Genomic DNA, 24,052 nt, shown 5'->3' on the forward strand with positions numbered 1-24,052 from the left:
AAGATATAGGTATTATTTGCCATGTCTTATATAATTTAGTATTGAAATCAATTATAGTCTCTTGTGGAGCCCTTCTTATTGTTATCATCTGTTGTATAAGAGACCATCTATCTCCCTTTTTTGTAAACCAAAAAAAGAAATGATCCCCCAGCTAGTCCCAACTTCCTATTGAATTTGGCGTAAGAGATTTGTACCAATCTTGAGCATTTACATTGAAAGAAGCTGCAAGCAATCTTAATCCTACATTTTGTTGTGTGACATTATGTACCATGCACACGTCAGCCACATCTTGTAAATGCTCCTTCGGGGTCTTAGAACCATCTCCAGTGAATTTTGGTAATGATTTTAATGTGGAGGTATGGATAACATCCCATTGAGCAGGAGGGACAGGTGGGATAAGAGGGCTCCCACTATTCCAAGTGACAAAATTTCTCATGGGTTGGACTACCATTAGGACGTGGGTTGCCTAAATAGGGGTTTGCATTCCAACTCTTGATACTGCTTGGACCACAACTAAGGTTGGTAACAATAAGCTCGGATTTGTTGTGAATTGGCTCTTAGTAAGTGGCCTATGGCTCATACACCCTCTCTAGATAGAAACAAAAATGGTCCCACCGTGCGTGCCAAAAAAAGAATTGTTAATTAACAAAATTGCTTATATGAAAATATCCTTATGGGAAACTCAGTGATGGGGTACCTACACGTGTTCACTGAGTGACCTCTGGGATTTTAGAATCCATTTCTTCATACATTGGGGGATAAAAGGGGAAGAAGGAAAAACTTAAAACAAAGCTACTCTATAGCGATGCACTAAAATATTTTAATACATTATAAGCACAGAGAAAATTTACATACATGCAGCTTTGTGGCCCATTCAATAATCTACATGCCCAAAAAATAAAGAATGAAATATAAACAACAACTCATTTAACATAATGTAACAAATACCATTCATCTATCAGATAACAAGTTCAAAGGACATTGTTTAATCCATAGAGTCTCATAATATATATTCCAGAAGTCATACAAAATTACAAGATGCATAGAAAAATATTCATGCACACTAAAAATAGTGATCACATAGGTCAAAGGCACAATCTAATTATCACAATTTTAGAAATATAATCACAAATTAAAGGCATAATTCACCAAGTGATTTTCTATATTTTTTCTCTAAAAGTCTGAACCCTTACAAAAGCAAAAAGAAACACTTATATAATCATGAACCAACAGCCTGGTGGAGAAAATAGAGAGAGAAAAAACCCATAAGCACTGTTGGCAACATCATTAGCAAGTGTGAAACAACCTGATGAGGAGTTGGATAACAACTTTGGCTTTTAGCCCAACCGCCACCAAATCTTCTAACAATTGGATCAAAATGGGGGGAACCCACAACCATTGTTGGACCACATATTGTTGGCAAAAAATGCCCCATCATCTCAAAATGCATGCCAAGGTCACCCAAATATCTTTATAAGCAAAAGGTGGGAGTAGGAGGGAGCGGCCTAAGAAATTTAAAAAACTGCACAAGGCATCTTGCAAGGAAATTCCATGTTGCAAAATACGAAAACACCTTTTAAAGTGCGGGCCTACCTAAAGAGAGAAAAAAAATGACCCGCCATGCATAAGTCTCTCATAGCTTCTTGACAAAGGGAAAATAAAATCTCGAACAACTTGAGTCGTGCCGCCACGTAGAAGATGCAAGGATGAAAAATTAAAACTTCAAACGAGGAAAAACAAAAAACAACTCCCCAAAAGGGGCATGGTGGATGAAAGTCTATAGTATGCCTATTCAATATTTATTTCAATATTTACATTATTTCATTCAAGGTTAATTTCTAGACCAGGATTGGACTTAGGAAAACCCCTATCCCCAACATCTTTACCTTTATTTCAATGTGCAAGAAATAGGTGTGGATTTGTACTTTGGAGGATCAATAGAGTTCACATAGACAAACAAATTCAGCTTTTGACGGTGGAAAATTCAAAGGACCATGGCGAATTGATACTACCTAGTCTCAAAAAATTAGGCCAAACTTATAGGAATACATCCGACACATCTTATTTTTCTCAAATTCAAGTTGGTGGGTCCATGGGACATCTGTAGCTTATTGTTTGCATCATATCACTTCAATTATCACCTATTTTTCCCTAATTCCACAATCATCACAATTCAACTTAGAAAGAAGGAAATTCACATCAAAACACAATTGGGTAAATATAATTAGCATTCTCAACCCTCTTTCTAATCAAGTTGAGGCTAGATCTATTGGATTTACCCTTTTATTTCAATGTTTTGTTCAATTTGGGATTTTTTTGGTTTTACTATTGAAACCCTAATTTCCAAATTTTCACCATTATACTAAATGACGATTCCATTCTTTATATATCATTTGCCACCCTATCAATTAGGTTGACCTCATTAGGTGTAATATGCACATACAAAACAATCAACCCCAAAATAGTCTCCAATGAAATGCAAAAGGTAAATAAAATGTGTGAGGCATTACAACATGTTGACACACCTTTTAGACACATCCAAATTGACTCCTATGAAATTGCACATTGTCGCTTGGACCAAAACACCATACGTCAGCCCCAAATGATAATTTTGTTAATGAACCCAATACATCTTACTCAAAATTGAATGCAAACCACCAACACACTTGTGGATGACCAACATAGTATTACTTGATATCAAGGAATTACAATCAATGAACCACATCAATCCAATCAACTGAACAGAGAGGAATGCAACACATTCATGTACACTACTACTATGTTACAACATCAACTAAAACCTGGACCTGATTATCTTCAATTGTAAAAAGTTTGAACATTTAAAAATTAAAATATAATGAGACTTTACATCCACCACCATCATGCAACAACTGCATGAATAGATGATGCATATCCATCACAATTTATACCAAAACTTGATTGATTTATTGTTCATTGGAATAGTCACATTTAGATGACAACCAATGCTTTGAAAAACACCACAAAACATCATGGCATGCCATTAAAAGTATCTACAAGCAAGATCCATACATCTGTATGATCACTATACTAACTCATTGTTATTTTACCACATCAAACTACATCCAAAATAAGAAAATTACTAAGTTATGCAACCGGATCAACAAGTTTGACATAAATGACTATCATAAAGTCATATTGGCAATAATCTTCCCCTTTGTCATTGATAGCAACACTTATGCCAACTTAAAAACTTATATCATCAATGAATACTTCTCCCACTTTGACATCAAGGATAAAAGGTGCCTCTACAACACAAACTCAATACTCTACACATAGCTCCCCTATCTACAACACTCCTCGTAAATTGAATGCAACTAAAAATCAAAATTGTGACACCAACTCATTCACATATGTACAAAATAAAAACATTCTTATCAAAAACAACCTAAACACCTTGTTGGATTAAGAGTATGATACTCTTATGAATGAACTTTAGCTAAGCCCATACATTATTTTATTCAACTCCTATGAAGACCAAAATGTGTTGACTCTCCATATTCAAAAGAAGATTCTTTGCCTCTTCAAAACTTGTCAAAACCTTTACTATTTTGTTTATCTCCCGAGAGTCTTCAAGAATCTTCACCATACTAGTGAGATGTATATCTACAATATCTCTCAACCAAAAAAAAACCTTATTGATTCACTTCTTCTGATTAATCAATATATTAAGCTTTATGTATAGATTCTCTAGTTGAACTCTCCCTTTATCATCTCCATATTTCTTCAAGTCAATTGACTTGGAAAACTATACAATCTGAGTTTCAAAAATGTTTATCTAATTATAAATCCCATGGATTGACTCAAGCCACTAGTGACAAAATTCATATATCTCTACAACACTATCTAAATTCTTTTCAAAAAGACTTATACTTTCTTGCAACCAGGTGTTTACATCTACACACTTGTTCACCAACTCATTAAGTCTCTTCTCCTCTATCTTTTTCTAAATGTATATCAAAAAACAATTCTTCCATATTAAAAGCATAAGCCTTTAATCCATTCAACAATGCTTGCAACTAATCTGCATCACTAAGAGTCTCATCAATCTTTACCTCTGAAAGTTTCTCATGGAGAAAATTCACTATATCATCAATTAGATTAGTACATACCACGTTAGACATAATATATTTCTTCCTCAGCATGTGGTGGAGAACATTACCCAGATGCAACATATGAAGGGGTAACAAACTATCCAAATCCATCTTCCCATCTGTCCTAGGCACCTATAGAACCTTTGATATGATGACAAGTTAAAACTTAATCTACAACTACAAAAATTATATTCTCGATTATCTAGATAGTCCAAAAGATTCTCCCACTGACATCCTTCTAACCTTGGAGTTCTTCTCCTTCTCTTTTTCCTTCTCCGAACCCTCTTTCTTTTCTTTTGTCTTCTTCTCATCATTTTTCTCCTTCTTTATTTCCTCTTTATTTTACTTCTCTCTTGCAACATCTAGAATCTCCATTGCCACATTCTCTACATCTTGTCCAATTTGCACCCGGTTACTAGGATTAGTCAAAAAACCAATAACTTCAATCTTTTTCTCCTTTGTCTTCTTTTCTAGATTTTTCATGCTATTTCTTGTCTCTTCTAGACCAAATCCTATTTTTTTCTTCTCTAAAGGACAAGACAAAGTAATATTTAGTTTTTCTATTGCTTCCAGAGCTTCATCTTCTATCTATTTATTCATTCCTCTTTATGTAATCTAGATATCCACCCATGATTAATTTCACTCTTTCTTTTATCTTGAATCTTGTGTTTAGGGCTTGTTTAAGTTTTGTTGTTTCTCCCTTTGACAATGGAGTGGTTACCATATATAATTCTCGAGTTCTCATGTTTGACTACATCATCATTGCATCACTTATAATCCTTGTTAACACTTCTAGTAGTTTTTTGGGCAATTTGTCTTCAATGCCACTTAATATTTTATCAAAAGTGATCAAATAATTGATCACATCCTTCTCTATCTTTTTCTTGTCTATTGAAGGTGCATCTAGATACAACCCAATAGAGAACTCCAATGAGTCATGTTCACACACTACTCCTACCAAATTGTCAAAGTCTATTGGTTGATAATTTGGATCATCTTCAATATTCTTCTTTGTCTTCACCAACTCTTTCTTCTTCACCTCTTTCCTCTTCTTTGTAGGGTTCTCTAATAGAGATACCAATATTATATTTCTTATGCTCAGAGGCACTATGTCCTCCTCCTCCTCCTCTTCTTATTCTTCAACCTTAGTCGTCTTAGACCTTGTCTGGATCATAAACTATTCCTTTTGCACTTCATCAATATAACTACTTTAAATGTCTTCTATCTCAAGCTCCAAACCTTCCTTCTTCCTTGTTGTTTTTTCTATGCCTTGGTCCTTTCTTCACTCTAGTTGTCAATCTTGCAGGGGTTCCAAAGGAGCCTATCATCACCAAAGGAGAAGTAGAGATAGACCTAGTCTTCCTCTATACTTGTCTATAAGGCCTCTCAATAGGACTCACACCAAATACTTTTGACAACAAACATAGACCGATTGTCTGATATAGTTTCTCCATCATTTTGCCATGCCCTTCTCCACTTTCTCCTTCCTCAACATAGCTAAGATTTCTTTTGTACTACCAAATCTAGGATAATTGGGATCTATTGGCATCTTTATTACTATACCAATATGTCTCTCTACTTCTTCTATAGACACTTCATAGGGCAACTCAGGTACCCAAACTTTCCTCGGCTCAACAACCTCAATATAAAAAATTCACAAAAAAAGTAAACACATATTTATACTTTCAGACCACATCAGAGGGGAACCTTTCTGTTTTTTGTATTTTATCTTGAAAATTATTAAACCAACTAGAATACATAGAATTGCATTCTTCAATATCAATACCAAAACTCCTAACATATTAAATCTAAACCACAAAAGGGGAAAACTTGTCCCAAACCTTATCTCTAGCTCCCAAAAGCTCATTCATAAACATCAACACTAAACATATGATCAAAGATCCATACTTGAAAGGATACTTTATCTTCTTCTTTTTTAAGATTATCTAACAGTTGTTACCTCAATAGTTCATAGATATCAAATCTTTTGCTAGAGAAATCACCATTTGATGTGCACTGTAAATATCAATAGAGGTGGAAAAACCCTCCCAATTCTAGTAGTAGATTTTTTATCTAAACACTTCATTACATTTTGGATGCATAGATAAAAAATATCCTCTATATTCATCACCCTTTCATCTAATCTTGCATCAATTAATTCTGCAATAGTATCGTTCTTCATCATCTTCTTCACCGAAATAGTATCGATAGAACATAAATAAGTCAATTCCCTAATGACATCCTTTGTAATATTATACGGATGCTCTAGGTACATCACATCTTCATGAGTATCTCTCAAAATAATATTAATCCACTCTTCGTCATAGCAAAAATTTGGGAACTCTTTCCAGGTATTTAAACCCATTGTCAAAATTTTCCTGTATTGCTCCTTGAATGCGGTTAGATATGCTTAGTAATCTCATTCCAAATATTATGAAACTTCACATGACTTACTTTTTTTAGCTTCACATGGATGTATGCCCTAGCATCTTCAATATAAATGCAATCAACCAAAACCCTTCAAAATACACGTTCTTTAACACACACCATCGCCACATAAGGATACGAATTGAAAATAGATTGTGGCTTTAATTCAAGATCAACAACAATAGGAGTGACCATTTCAGTCTTTCACCATCTACATAGAGAACTTAGGGTTTGCAAAAACCTTCAAACACAATTATCACACAAAAAATTTATTCACAGTTAAGATCTCTTCAAGTTCACAAGATCACAAGTGATCAAAATGAACTCAGAAAGCCAATTTATCTATTGCATCCACCTACTTAGGGTTAATCTGACATAATTGTATTTTACCATTATAATTGATAAAGTTGATTCTTTGTTTCATCAAAACTCACAAACAATATTGCAAACCATCACAAATATTCGACAAGATCTGAAAATAATCTCATGAACTCTATCATGCTGAAAAACAAGTCAACACCCAAACCATAGGGGGTCACATAAAATCTGCAATCAATTCTCCCCCTTAGAAAATGTTATCTTCTTAATTTATGAAAGAGGAATCTATACCACCAGTAGGTGCAAACCCATCCTAAGTATTTACTTCCACTTTCTCATCTAATTTCTTCACCCATGTCATCTTCATATTCTCTTTTTCTTCATTGCCATCAATCTTATTGTCTAGACCAGTAGTCTTCTCATTTTTTTCTTTACAAAACTTGGAAATATGTCTTGATTTATTGCAATTATATCATGTTGAACCTTATTACAGACTATTTCCATTCATTCTAATTTTTGACCTCCACTCAACAACCTTATGCTCAAACTTGTTGCAATCATAATGATATCCATTAAATGACTGAACATTTCTATTGTACTTTGTATTCACATATCCATTCCAAACCATCCTACTTCTACACTCATTTGTCTTATGTCCAAACTTATTGAAATCGTAACATTGAGAATTAAATGATTGAGATTTGATATGACTTCTATATTCACTATCTGTATGTCCAAACTTAGTGCATGATAAATAGTTATCATTGAAGGTTGATGAATACATGGTTTGAGCAAGAGAAATCCTTATGACATTCTTGTTGCTCCAGACCAAAATGAAACTGTGTTGATCTTTATTAGGGTCCTTCAATTCATCCTTGACCTTTTCCTTGCCTTTACCTATTTTCTAGAAATCTTAGAACTTTCACTTTTCTCAAAGCCAAGTATACCTTTATCTTTTCTTTGTTTGTGATCACTCAACATCAAATCAAGTACTTCACTGCCACCTTTAAGATTCAAACCCTTGTCAATTTATTCTTTCACATCTTTTAGTTCTTTCTTCAATATACACTTCCTCTTCAAGTCTGGTACATCTTTGGTTTTGTCATGCAACTTTGTTTCAAAATCATCAATGGCCTTTTTTTCCTTCATCAAGTAGCTTTCTCAGATAGGTAATATTTTATTCTACTTTCTTGCACTTTTTCATGCTTTCTTCTTGATGAGAAACCATATCCACCTCAACATCAATATCCCACTCATATTGTTCCATAGCATCCAAATCCTTTTTTGAAAACATTATGTTCAAATCCCAAATCTACCTCAATTGTTGGACTACTTCTTTAGGAACCTTGCTCTAATACTAATTGGTGAACACTACCAAATTCTAAGAGGGGGGTGAATAAGCATATACTAAAGCTTAATTAGAGTTAAACTTTTACTTAACATTCATTCCATCTCTATAGACCCAGTCACCACCTCAAAAAGGAGGCTCACTCATGCTAGATTTTGTGTAGGGATAGCTCATGATGCAGATATGCCGGAATAGATAGACATAGTGTCAAAGTTGGGAACATGGAAACAATAGATAGAATATGAATCCATCCCCTTTTCTTGTTTTAACTACAAGAAAGAAGGTCACTGGGCCAAATCCTGTCCTCTCAAGCCTAAAGGGGAGCTCAAGAAAGCCAAACCTTTGGATGAAAGTAAAAAGGCTCCAGAAAAAAAGGTATGGCAAGTCAAGAACTTAGAAAATAAGGAAGCTGACTTTGTGGACAACAACTGCTTTGAACCCTTGGGGGAAAATAAGGAAGTGGTCTCCTCAACATTTGTCTCTAATCTCCCCACCTAGGAATTCTTGAGGAAGGAGTCAATGAAAGTAGACAACCCCCTGGAAGGGCAGATCCGAATAGAGGAATTTAAAGAAAAGTATGAATCTTCAAAAGAAATAGTTGAGATGGTAATTGTTGATACTTTGGCTAGTAAGGAAGTGCCCAATAAAGAGGAGAAACCTAAGGAAGGGGAGATCACTGGTTCCCAAGAATAAAATACTGACTCTTCCCTAATTATGATCCGCTTTGAAATGAAAGAAGCCTAGAAATGTGCTATATTGGGTATGAACCTTTCAGATTTAGACTAAACTTCTAAAACAGTAAATAGTGCTTCACATGATTCCAGATCTACTAATTGGGGTAATGAAGATGAGATTTCTAGAATTCTCAGTAATCCTCAAGTGGTTCCTGAGTAAGAAGCTAACTGGAAAATACCAAAATATAGGAACAAGAAAGGATTCACTCCCTCAGCTTCCCAATTAAGGAAATCTAGCAGAATAGCCCAAGTTGATGTCGGGTATGTTTCCTCTTCCCCAGGATGACCTTCAAACCACAAAGTTAGAGACAAGAAGGCCAGCAAGAACATAGCAGATGGGACTCAGAAGACTCTGAAGGAGTTAGGAATTGGTAAGTAACTATGAAGATTATCTCTTGGAATATTAGGGGACTCAATAATCCCCACAAACTTGATATTATTAGGAACATGATAAGGGACAGTAAACCTGATATTTTTCTTATTCAAGAGACTAAAATGAGTAGAGAAAAAGTTGAATCTCTGAAGTTCTTTAAATCTAGGAGTATCAGTGGTGGTAGCTCGGAAGGTGCTTCGGGAGGCATTGCTACTATTTGGAATCTCAATAGTGTCAAAGGTCATGTGCTTTTTCAAGGATTTTTTTTCTCTCGTATTAAATTTGAGCATTTAAAAGATGGAAAATCATGGGTCCTCACGAACATATATGCTCCTAATGTTGGGATTCCCAAAGATACTAAGAGGGGGGGGGGGTGAATCAGTATCTGACCGGTATAATAATTTTCTTAAATTATAACATGAAAAGCATATCAAAACTGTGTACTGAAAAACCAAAAACAATGGAGTAAATAAGAATAGAAACCACAACATAAGAGACACACCATAACAATATTTTCACGAGGAAACCCGGGGTGGGAAAAACCTCGGTGGGATTTGTGACCCAAAATATTCACTTACTGGCCAATAAGAGAATATTACTGCTTACAATAGGGTCCTGCACATGCAGGAAGGCCAAGTGCCTAGAGCTCACTACTCAATTACAAAGAAGTCACACTGACTTACAAAATGGATTATACAAATCCAATGTCTTGTACTGCTTTAGATTAGCATCTACTACGCCAGATTCAGTACCGGTTTAAGCTCTGCTGCATACATAAACCCTTATCCAATAATTCGCATAGTAGGTCTATTATCATCTTTCCATACATCACCTATTAAATGATCTATAATGATCTCATGCATATATGAGTCATATTACAATCCGCCAAGTCAGATTTACAAAAGATTTTACAATTATTTACAAAATATATATACACAAAATTCTCGTCGGCCAGGGTAGAGTCTGTCGGAGCTGGTGCCTATGCTTGCCTGCTGGTATCACATGATTGTAAGGTTTCCATCAATGACAATACCTTCAATCACCTAAAATGTCTCATTGGAGTGTGCATTTTCCAACAATGTCCCCCTTTGGCATTGATGGCAACACTCATGAGAAAAATCCAAAAATGTGTTGGCATTACAATAAGTTTGTTGGTATGATGATATCGAGAAGGTTGCTGGAGATTAATGATATAATTGATAAAGGATGATTACTGTCTTAATAATATTATTTTGTCATTGATGTCAAGCAATTGATTTTCTAATTCAGTATGATGTTGCCATATCTTAAAGAGTATGTTTTGATGAGTATAAAGATGTCAGTAAGTGACACTGAAAGAATGTGAAAATAAAGGGGAGTAATAAGTTATCAATGAGAAACTATACCGAGTTAGACAGTGATGAGATTATGATATTTTGATTGTTTTGATATCCTATATATGTGTATTTGAAGACTGAATAAGAAGGAGAAAAGATTTCATGCAATAGAATGAGTAAAGGTTTGATACTATTCTATTTTACCGAGCAAGGAGCCAGTCGGTAAACTCCAAGGTTATCGATGTCAGTTAAAGAAGGAAGAAGTCACCGAGCATCATCAGCAAGCTAAACAACCGAGATGAGAATCTCTACCAAGTAAAGTTCAGAATTAACCGAGTATCAACTGAGCAGGAATAGAACGCATTGAATGAGTAAATACATTATTAAATGAAGGATGTCAATGAGCTGGAGATTGATAGAAGATTGGAATGTCGTGCAAGAAGTTTGTTAAGGATCAATGGAAATGAAAATTTAAGAGTTAGATCTACAACACAGATTGAACGGTCATAACCAACCACAAGTACCAAGGAAGGGATACAAGTTTCAAGGCAAGATAAAATGTTTTTTCAGTTCGAAGGATTCAATGAACCTAGTCAAGTTTGAAGATCTGATGGCTAAGATTAATCATGGGAAATGTGATTAAGGAGATTAAGCGGTTAGGAATTGCTTATAAATAAAGAAAAGTTGATGAAAAAAGCAAGCGGGCAAATAGAAGCACAATGATGTTGCAGAAGTGATTACAAAGTACAAAAGATTGAAGAATAGAGTGAGAAGCCTAGCAAGGAGAAAGATAAGTCTTATGACAAGATTATTTTGAGCACACAGAGTCTGCTATAACATTTCAGATGTGAAGTTGCAGATATATTTTATTACTGTTATTTATTTTTGTAAGTGACAAGAAATCTCTTAACCGAGTGGACCTAACAGTCTTATTTGTAAATCCTCTAGCAAGATAACATTCTAATTGAGTGTTTGAAATCCTTTGACAAGGTCACTTCTAACAAAGTGCAAGATTCTAATAGATCTGAGGGAAATCCCTTTACCGGGTCACATCTAGCAATGTGTTTATGTAATCTTTAACAGGATTGGCTTTTAACCGAGCATACTCTAGAAGAGTATATTTTTTTGTGGGTCCAAAATCCCACAACGATTTTTCCCTATTTGGGTTTCCACGTTAAATCTAGTGTCAAAAATGTTTTAATGTTTCAAGTTTATCTGTTTATGAGTTTGAATGATTTACAGTCATAGTTTCATATCAAGTAAGTTCTACCAAGGTTGAATCTAATTAGAATATTGAATTGTGAGTTTATCTGATTCACCCCCCCCTCTCATTTAACTAACAATTGGTATCAGAGCTAGAACTTCGAAAGAAAATTTTAAAGGAACTTGAGGCAAGATCCGAAGATGTATAAAAGGGATGCACCAAAGTTGAACAAGTCAAGTTTCACCACATGGTAGAAAAGGATGAAACTGCACTTATTAGGAATTGGAGAATATGCAACATATTATCTGGAGAATGATTACACTCCACCTAGCACCTACCCTATGACAATGGAAGAAATAAAGACAAAGCAAGAACATATTCAAGCAATGATTGAGATAACATCAGCTTTGACCGACTCAGAGTTTAATGATCTAGAAGGTTGTAATGATGCCAAAGTTATGTGGAATAAGCTCACATTTGTGTATGGTGGTGATGAACATGTTCAAAGAGAAAAAGTAGACAGTCTAAGAGGACAACTTGAATCCATGAGAATGAATGAAGGTGAGAACATAATCCAATACAGTACAAGGTTAAAGGAAACTGTCAATCAAATCAAAGGAGCAAGAGGAACTATTGAAGAAAAGGATGCAACAAGTAAGTTGTTGAGAACACTTCTACCTGCTTATGCCATTCAAGTCTCTGCAATTAATGAATTAAGGTCTGTGCCAAACATGTCAGTCTCTTTGGATGCTACTATCGGTAAGCTACTTGCTTTTGAGTTAAGTAATTTTGATAACAGTGGGTCTTCGGTAAACAAAGTTGAATCTACTTTTAGTTCTTTTCATCTTGATGAATCTAAAGATTACAATGATAGAATGTATAAGTATGCTGAAGGAAATCACACTGGAGCAAGTGAGAGATTTCGCAAAAACATGGAATAAGTACACAAACTATATGAGGAAATTAGAAAGCAAGAAGAGTTTGAAGCATTATTGGCCAGAAGGCTATCGAGAGGCAAAGGTAAGTATAAAGGGAAGTTACCTTTAAAATGTTTTAACTATGCTAAAATTGGACATATGGCTTCTAACTATCCTGAAAAAGATGATGAAAAGAGAGAATACTAAGATGATAGACAGAAAGACAACCAATACAGAGGAAATCAAGACTTCAAAAGGAGAGATAGAAATACATGCCTAGTAGCTGATGAGGAATCCAATGATGATAAATCTGATGGGACTGAGATAGAGGAAGTTGTATATGTGGCTATCAAAGATGGATCAGATGAAGAAAGGTATGAAGAAAAAGCCTTAATGTCACACATAAATAATAATGATTCTTGGATCATAGATAGTGGATGCTCACATCACATGACAGGTGATAAACACAAGTTTGTTAAATTAGAAGATTATGATGGAGGTTGTGTAAGATTTGGTAATGATGCACCATGTCCTATGAAAGGTAAAGGTTCTATTACACTTCTTGACAATGCTAAATGTGATGATGTATATTGGGTTGAAGGTCTGAAATACAATTTGTTGAGTGTAGCACAACTAAACAATACAGGATACCGAATAGAATTTCAGAAAGGAATTGTCAAAGTTCATGACAAACATGGAAAGTTGGCTACTACCGGGACTCAAACAAGAGGTAATAAATTTCACCTTGACTCAACTCAGAACAACTATCTATATGCAAAAATAGAAGATACTTGGTTATGGCATAAAAGGTTTTGTCATGTAAATTTTGATAACCTGATCAAAATAAGTAAGAAGCACCATGTAAGAGGTCTACCAAGCTTGGAAAAACTTGAGAATGCAATATGTCGAGGATGCTAGATGGGTAAGATGACAAAATCAAGCTTTACAAGTAAGTCTTACACTTCTAAAGGAATTTTAGATCTTGTGCACACTGATCTTTGTGGTCCTATGAAAGTTCAAAGTTATTATGGTGATAAATACTTCATATTATTTGTGGATGATTACTCAAGGATGATGTCAGTTATGTTTCTAAAAGAGAAATCAGAAGCTTTTCAAATGTGCAAATGGTATAAGACAAAAGTTGAAATTTCTAAGATCTGATAGAGGAGGAGAGTTCATTTCTAATGAATTTAACTTATTTTGCAATGATCATGGTATAAAGAGACAAGTGTTTGCACCGAGGACACCACAACAAAATGGGATAGTTGAAAGAAGGAACATATCAATTGTAGATTGTGCCAGAACTTTGATGATAGAAAAGAGAGTACCTCAAATATTTTGGAGAGAAATAATAAGCACTATAGTTTACACCTTGAACCGAGTACAACTGAAGAAAGGAACTATGAAGACACCATATGAAATTTGGTATGACAAGAAACTAGATGTAAGTTATTTTAAAATATTAGGAAGTAGATGTTATGTTCACAAAGATGACAGAAATGGGAAATTTGATCAGAAAAGCGAGGAAGGAACATTTCTTGGTTATTCCTCTAGGAGTAAAGCATTTAAATGTCTGATCAAATCATCTAACAAAATTGTGGAAAGTGCAAATGTGAAAATTGATGAATTTGCAGAAAGGAATGATGAAGGAAATTCCAAAGAACCAGAAGATTATGAAGAGTTTGTATATGTACAACTAAGAAGTCTTACCGAGAAAGCCGATGAAGAAAATAATCAGTTACCAAGTGATGAAGAAGATCATACAGAGCCTACTGAGCCTATATTAGCAAAATATGTCAAAAGAAATCATGCATCAAGTTAGATTATAGGAGATAAGGATGCTCCAGTGATGACAAGGAACAAACTGAGACACAACACATGTCTGATATCCGAGTTTGAACCAAGGATAGTAAAAGAGACATTAAGCAATGAAGATTGGGTGAATGCTATGACAGAAGAGATTGAACAAATCAAGAAAAATGAAACAGGGACACTGGTCCCAAGACCAAAAAAGAAAAATGTAATCGGTACAAAGTTGATTTTCAGAAATAAGCTAAATCAAAAAGGTGAGGTCATTCAGAATAAAGCAAGGCTAGTTTGCAAAGGTTATGCTCAAGAAGAAGGAATAGACTATGGTGAGACTTTTGCACCTGTGGCAAGACTTAAGGGAGTGAGAACATTGTTGGCATATGCTGCTTACAAAAATTTCAAGGTATATCAAATGGATGTTAAATATGCATTTTTGAATGGTATACTAAAAGAAGAAGTCTATATTGAATAGTCTGAAGGATTTATTGAAGAGAAGAATAAAGATCAGGTATGTAAGTTGAACAAAGATTTATATGGCCTAAAGCAAGCACCTAGAGCATGGTATGAAAGGTTTCACTCTTACTTAATAAAGATTGGATTTATGAGGACTAGTGAAAACAACATGTATATGAAGAATGAGGATAATGGAATACTGATTTCAGCCATATTTGTTGATGATATTATTTTTTGTGGAAATGATTCTTTATGTAAGAACTTTGGAAATGAAATGTGCAAAGAATTTGAGATGTCGTTAATCGGTGAAATAAAGTATTTTATAGGTTTACAAATACTGCATATGAAAAATGGGATTTTCATTACTCAATCCAAGTATATAAAGGAAATCTTGAAGAAATCTAGAATGGAGGATTCTAAACCTGTAAGTACTCCTATGACTACTAATTGTAAACTATCAAAGAATGATGAATCTGCATCTGTTGATGAGACACTTTACCGATCTATGATTGGAAAGTTGCAATATGTAGTTCACAACAGGCCTAATATAGCACATGCAGTAGGTATAGCTGCAAGATTTTTTGTAGATCCCAAAGAAACCCATATGACAGCAGTCAAGAGAATTTTCAGATACTTGAGAGGCACTGAAGATTATGGTTTACTATATAAAAAGAAGAATGATTTTGACTTAAAAGTTTATATTGATGTTGATTGGGCAGGAAATATTGATGATAGGAAAAGCACAAGCGGTGGAGTTTTCTTTTTGGGAGAAAGACTAGTGAGTTGGCTTAGCAAGAAACAAGGATGCATTTCACAATCAACAATTGAAGCTGAATATGTCACTGCAACATTGAATTGTAGCAATATAGCATGGATCAAACAATTGTTGGAAGGTATGAATGAGATAGTTACCAAGCCAGTAACTATATTTTGTGATAATACAAGTGCTATTAACATTTCAAAGAATCCAATAATGCACTCTAAGACAAAGCATCTTTCTATAAAGTATCATTATCTAAGAGAATAAGTTCAAGAAAAGAAAGTTGTGCTGGAATATGTTAGCACAAAGGAACAAATAGCAGACATCTTCACAAAGCCACTGCCAAGGGACACTTTTGAGTATCTCTGAAGTAAGTTAGGGGTCCTACCCCTATCTAGTACTCACTGACAGAGTTCGGTGAAAGCATCAATTCTATGACTCTACAGAATACTATTTGTGAGATGATGCTAATTTACACACTTTAGAAGGTTGTCTAAAGTTGTGTAGGAAACAATGAATGAAGACAAGATGCTCTAACCAAGATACATTTATATATGTTTTAATAGCAAGGAAATTACTTCACAGGGGAAGTAATCATTGATCAGTTTTACTTTTGGCATTGCTGTCAAAGGGGGAGAAGACTAATGACAAGAGGGGAGGATTACAAGAGAAGTTTACAACTCAAGGATAACAAGAGAAGATTAACAGTGTTCAAATCAATTGGAATAAATCAAGTTGGTATTGCCATCAATGCCAAAGGGGGAGATTGTTGGCATTACAATAAGTTTGTTGGTATGATGATATTGAGAAGGTTGTTGGAGATTAATGATATAATTGATAAAGGATGATTACTGTCTTAATAATATTATTTTGTCATTGATGTCAAGCAATTGATTTTTTGATTCAATATGATGTTGCCATATCTTAAAGAGTATGTTTCAATGAGTATAAAGATGTCGGTAAGTGACACTGAAAGAATGTGAAAATGAAGGGGAGTAATAATCTATTCAATGGGCAACTATTACCGAGCTAGACAGTGATGAGATTATGATATTTTGATTGTTTTAATATCCTATATATGTTATTCAAAGACTGAATAAGAAGGAGAAAAGATTTCATGCAATAGAATGAGTAAAGGTTTGATACTATTCTATTTTATCGAGCAAGGAGCTAGTCGGTAAACTCCAAGGTTATCGATGTCGGTTAAAGAAGGAAGAAGTCATCAAGCATCGTCAGCAAGTTAAGCAACTGAGACGAGAATGTCTACTGAGTAAAGTTCAGAATTAACCGAGTATCAACCGAGTAGTAACAGAATGCATTGAATGAGTAAATACATTATTAAATGAAGGATGCCAATGAGCTGGAGATTGATAGAAGATTGGAATGTCGTGCAAGAAGTTTTTTAAGGATCAATGGCAATGAAAATTCAAGAGTTAGATCTATATCACAGATTGAGCGGTCATAACCGAGCACAAGTACTAAGGAAGGGATACAAGTTTCAAGGCAAGATAAAACATTTTTCAGTTTGAAGGATTCAATGAACCTAGTCAAGTTTGAAGATCTGATGGCTAAGATTAATCATGGGAAATGTGATTAAGGAGATTAAGCAGTTAGGAATTGCTTATAAATAAAGAAAAGTTGATGAACAAAGTAGGTGGGCAAATAGAAGCACAGTGATGCTGCAGAAGTGATTACAGAGTACTGAAGATTGAAGATTTGATTGAAGAACAGAGTGAGAAGCCTAGCAAGGAGAAAGATAAGTCTTATGATAAGATTATTTTGAGCACATAGAATCTGCTATGACATTTTAGATGTGAAGTTGCAGATATATTTTATTACTGTTATTTATTTTTGTAAGTAACAGGAAATCTCTTAACTGAGTGGACCTAACAGTCTTATTTGTAAATCCTCTAGCATGGTAACATTCTAATTGAGTGTTTGAAATCCTTTGACAAGGTCACTTCTAACAAAGTGCAAGATTATGATAGATCTGAGGGAAATCCCTTGACCGGGTCACATCTAGCAATGTGTTTATGTAATATTTAATAGGATTGGATTTTAACCGAGCATACTCTAGAAGAGTTTTTTTTTTTGTGGGTCCAAAATCCCATAGTGGTTTTTCCCTATTTGGGTTTCCATGTTAAATCTGGTGTCAAATATGTTTTGATGTTTTAAGTTTATCTGTTTATGAGTTTGAATGATTTATAGTCATAGTTTCATATCAAGTAAGTTCTACCGAGGTTGAATTTGATTAGAACATTGAATTGTGAGTTTATCTTATTCACCCCCCCTCCCTCTCATTTAACTAACAAAATGTATATCCAAAAATGGTTTGCCAAAATTGTCTTACCAAAATTGTATGCTCAAAAATTTTTATTTTTTTCAAAACTAAGTGCTCCCCCTGAGTAGATGATGTCCTTTCTTCTGATCATTTTTCTCATTTCCATTACTCCCCCTTTGACATCAATGACAAAGGTTATCATTCACTGTCAATGGAGTGTGTTTCCTGCCTAGATTCTTGTAACCGGTGGGTTACAATCTGGAAAATATCTGTCAAAGCCAAATTTAAACTGTCACTAAATCTTTTGCTATCCTGTAATGCCTCTTGTGTTCTCTGAACTGTACCAGTGAGTATGTGCATTTGCTTTTCTGGTGTCTTAAGTCTAGGAACCAGAGCCTCAGAAATTTCTTTTCTCAAAGAAATGAGGTAATCTAGTTTAGGACCAAGTTTACATTTTAAACTCTTTGCCTTATCCTTTATTCTCTCTTTATCCTTTTCTAACTTCTCTATTTTCTCTTCAAGATCTGCAATTTTCTTTTCTATCTCCAAAAATGAATCTGATGTGCCTATCAGATTGTCAGCAATATTTTTAATCTCATCTTGTGCTTTGCTGATTTCCTTGTCTAGGTCTTCTGTCATAATATTTGTTTTACAAGTATCTCTATACAGTTTCTTGAAATCCAAAATTGTCTCTCCTAGTTCCAGTAATAAGGTGTCCATTTTCTCCTTGTTCTTCTTCATTATTTCCTCAAAGAATTTCTCTTTCTCCTTAATCATTCTCTCTTTAAATGTGTCCTCATTGATTTGATCAATTGTCAAAATGTTGCCAGTGATGAATTTAGACAATGTGTCTAGTTGTCCTAAAGAATCTTTATTGTCTACAATGCACTTTGGTGCTATCAATCTAAGAATAGGGATTGTGTCATCAATAGCCTTATAGGCTTGTGCATTACATTTTGTGATTTTCTTTATTGAATCCAATAGGACCTCAGTCACATTTGTAGGCCAATATTCAGTCATTGAAGTACTAGATGTCTGCCCAACTGTTTTCACAATATCCATGTTGTCGGTTGTAGTAATAACCTTGCTTGTTTCGACCTCTAGTAGGCCATTTTGTGTTTGCATTTCTATTAGAAAAGGTTTAGGATTTTCAGTTTTATCTACTAGTTCTTCTAATGGTTTACCAATGGTGTCCTTTGTTGGTTGCTCTGTCTGAGTAGGTATTTTTGTGCTTATATTTATAGTATCATTGACTCTAATCTCAACATCTGCAGTCGGTGACTCAGTAGTCACATCTATCTTCTTATCCTCAGTGGTTTCTTTATCTACCACAATGTTCACCTCTTGTGTATCAATATTCATAGTATACAAAACTTCAGACTTAGGATTTGTATCCTTTAGAGGAGTCTCCATACTCTCAATGGCCAGTTTATTGTCTATATTTTCTACCAGTGGAGTATCTGAAGGAGGTGGGGTTAAGTTATCAGTTATTTTTAGGCTTGGAGGTCCACCTACCTTACCTTTCCCCTTATCCCTTTCCTTTTGATATACCTTGATGGTCTTAGGTCTTAGTAACTCTTCCTGCTTCTCTTTTTCTACAAAGAATATGTCCCATGCATTTGTTGTTTCTTTAGAGACTTCATTCAGTCTACCTGCCATTAGTGCTACATGTCGATGAGCAGTTGAAAACACTATCCGGATAGCCTCACTAATTAATTGGTCTATTTCATCAGGTGAGTTAACTGGATGCACTACAAGTAATTTTTCAATTTTTATTTTCTTATCCAGCTCAACAATGGCTACCCTTCTGGCTTCTAGTCTTCTATACAACTCATTGGGTATCTCATCAACAATTTCCATCAAATTTTTCTTGTAAATATCTAATGGTAAAATTACACTATTTTTAATGCTTTCTTTGTCATCAGCAGAAAGTGTGTTATATAGTTTGCTAATGTTTTTCAACTTTCCATCCTCTATTATTTCGTTAAGGAGCTTATCTAGTGGAGCAATGTTTTGTTTTATCTTCTTCTTCTTTGGAGTCATTTTCTTAATAGGAGGCCTAATTGCTTGTTACTTTTGTCTTGTTTTACTGGGTGTGGGTGAGGGTTTTCTTTTCCTTTCTACCCTTTTGAATACCATCAGTATATCACTCTCAGAAGAAGTTCCAACCAGTGAAATATGAGCTTCCGGTTGAAGTCCTTCCAGCTCACTTTCTTTGATACCAGTTTGTTTCAAAACATTTTCTTTAATTTCCTTTTCCTGACGGGTTCCTTTCCTTACTGTTTCTTCAAATTTCTTAACCCTTTTTCTTGACTGAATTTTACTTTCAATTATTTTTGCATTTCCAAAGACTTTCTCAGTGGGTTCCTTTGGTGCTTCAAGGAGGGATTTTGCATAAGTTTCTATGATGTTATCATCTATTTCATAGCCCATTTCAGTTACCCAGATAGTCCTAGGGACAACTGCCTCCATCCAAATTTCATCCTTTTTAATTACAAAGCATATTTCCTTCTTAAATTTATCTACAATTACCTATGACAGTATTATTCTTGTCTTCATTTGTAAGGCCCTCCCCAACCAAGCTTTGATTAACTTAGTTGACCATTTTTGACCCTATTAATAAATGCTATATAATTCAATAGAATGGACTGTGTTAGACAGATAGATTGGTGAGAAAAGTAATTGAACCAAGTTATAGAATCATTTCACCTTGTGGTGTACATTTGGATGTGTTATGAATTTGAAATCCTAAAGATCCACTGATTGGATAATCTTGATCTAACATATGTCAGCTAAATCTGGATTTAGAACTTATATGATTCCATGATTTGGATAACATTGATTTAGAACTTATATGATTCCATGATTTGGATAACATTGATGTATGTCGATGCTTCATTTATATGCTTTATGATATAGAACTCTATATGATTCTAGAATAGGATAAATTTGAGATGATGTATGTCATTATTGGATTTGCAGGACTTTACTATGATGATAGCATTAGGATGTATGTTTTATGTGTGGAACAAAATTATGAGAATTATGATAATTGCTTATGTGGATTTATTTGGATATAAGATATATTGAATTGTTCAAATGTAAATTGTATGCAGAGTGTTTGATGTGTATTCTAATTTATGTGTTTAAGATTATATGAGGTTATTTGAAATTACTAATGTGCAATTGAGTTGTGCAAGAAAAAGTTATCCATGTGACCATGGAAATATTATGGAGAACCAAACCTAGACCTATGTACGTTCGTAAAACCAGGGTTTGTCTATTTGGAGAGACAACACCCCGCTTGTATCGTATTTTATTCGTGAAAGTGATTGTTGCATGATTATTAAATTGAATTTTGTTAATTTGTGTAAATCCAACAAGAGACAAATTTCAAGTGTAATTTTGTAAAAGTATTTTTATTGTGTCGCTTGACACATGTGATCGATTTATGTTTTGGTTTTTAAATTGTCTCTTGGAGGGAGTTGTTTAACCATAGCTTTTTCAATTAATTTAATATGGTTCTATATTTTTCTAGGGTAAAGAATCTTTGGGATGGTCAACTTAGGTTTGACCCGAAAAATAACTTCAGAGGGGTTTAAAAGGGGTTAAATGGACACCTAGGGGTAGTTTAATAGGGTTTCCAAAAGCCCATAAGGTATACCTAAGGGTTAGGAGTAATTTTAGGGATGTACCAACTCTCATGTGACCATTTAGACACCCTAAAAAGTGACTTTTCTAAGTTGTGCGAAAATTGAAAATTAGAAGGATCATCTAGGTTGTATACTTTCCTTTTGGATGTGAGATCCCTTTCCCATTTTACCCTACCTTTCCTTTTCAATTTTAGAAACTTGTGAGAACTCTCACTAGGGTCTTCTTAAGCAAGAATGAGAGATTTTGTGCATAATCACCCACTCTCCATTTTTTGAGACAAGGAATTTTGAAAGGGAAAAGATAGATTTTGAATTAATAATTTGGCTAAGTGTAGAAAGGAAAAACTTGTGGAATTGGGCGGCTCTTCCTCAACAAAACTAGCATACCCTTGGGCAGTCGAAGGCTGGTTTCATCTTACTTGTAATGTGTTTTCATTTTGAATGTTATATTGAAAGAATATCTTGTGTAAAAATTCTAGTTCTCTTGCATGTTTTTCCTTGGAGAATTATTGTGTTTTATGTTTTACTTTTGTATGGCATTTTATGTGCTTTGGGAGTAATCAAGGCCTCCTAATCTTGGGAGAGAGGATGGTCTTGTGGGTGGTAGAAGTGACAGCCCTCGAGTGAGAGGCTCTTGTTATGAGAGTGATCACAAGGGATTTTATGTGACCCTTGCTACATGGCTTGTTTATGTATTTGGGGGTCATAAGGAGGGGAATAAGGCATGAATGCCTTGGGGGGCATAAGAATTGTGGGGTTGTTATACTTATGATGTATTTGGTTTGCCATGAGGTGGCTATATGTTTTACCATACTTGCAGTCTCCTCAGGGTACTTGGTCCACTACCACCCTTGAAAGGACATCAGAATATGTGGTGCAGTGTAGCCCTGGGTTGGAAATGTGATTGTGCTTGTTTTCCCCTTGTTACTGTGTTTTCATGTGTGTAACCCTATCTAGGGCTTGGTTCTCCAAGCTCGAGGGTGGCTATTGGTTAGCCTAGGCTGGGAGGTGAGCACTCCATGGTCATAGCTTTTGACTTATTGCAGGTTGTTGGAAGAAAAGAACAGGACATGTAGATGTGGCTAGAGTTATTTGTTGCAGAAAAATATTTGTAAATGTAATTATTATTCCTTGAAAGTCCTCATTTATTTGAAAAGAGATACCTATTTGTAAAGTGACAATAAAGTCTTGGAAATATGTTTTAAAGATATGAAATATTTTATTATGCTATACTACAGAAAAGAAATGAATATTTCTGGATTAGTTCCTAAAAGTTCTAAAAAATAATATTTGATGTTTATATGATAATTTGAAAAGCAAGAAATTTACTTTATTCTTTATGCATTACAATGAAATAAAATAGGAAAGGAATGAATAGCTTCGCATGCATGTAGTAGGCTGGAAATAAAATCTAAAATTTAGATATGTATATGGAAGTGTATATTTAATTTTATTTAAGTCTATCATTTGTTTAATTGCAGAAAAGAAAATAAAATATATATTACAGCCAACTCTAAGGATTCCTTGTAATATTTTCTTGACTTAAATAGTTGTTGTATGTACTCATTTACTTCTGTCAAAAATAAATTACTTGTAGAAAATCAATCCAAGGATTAAACGAACTATCTTATTTTAGTTTTTAGCTGCATGGCATTTAAGAAATAAAAATATATACTTTGATTTAGATCCGATGACTTTAGCTTATCTATTGAAAATGTTTCAAAATAGCAGTATCATCGTATATTTACGAAAAAAAAAAAACCTAGATCCATTACGCAATTAAAATATATATATATATATATATATATATATATGTCTATAAATAAATTTATATACATATATATATGTTTTAAATGAATTTCAAAATTTAAAAGAAACATACTTATTTATACAATATATATATATATATATATATATATATATATATATATATATATATATATATATATATATATATATATATATATATTTCACTATATATATATATGAGTTATTATATTTAATTTAATAAACAAAAAAAAAATTATTAATTAAACTAAATGAAAAAAAAAGGGATTTATTTATTTATTTATTTTAAATTATACTAGGGCAAGGGGCTCGGCCCCTACGGATTTTCCCGCAGGGCAGCCTCCCCCTGGCACAGTGGGTAGTGTCCCCAGCGATGGCCGCAGCTGCCACTATGGGCCGCAACCCACAGTGGGGAGGCTTTGGCCCCCCTCCTGTGGGCGGCGCCTCACAGTGGCGACGTTGTCGGGGCTGCGGATCGCATACCACAGTGGCGGCCTAGGCCGCGACTGTGGGCTGTGACCCACAGGCTCGACAGTGG

The sequence above is a fragment of the Cryptomeria japonica genome, chromosome 4 (assembly GCF_030272615.1).
Source record: "Cryptomeria japonica chromosome 4, Sugi_1.0, whole genome shotgun sequence".
NCBI lineage: Eukaryota > Viridiplantae > Streptophyta > Pinopsida > Cupressales > Cupressaceae > Cryptomeria > Cryptomeria japonica.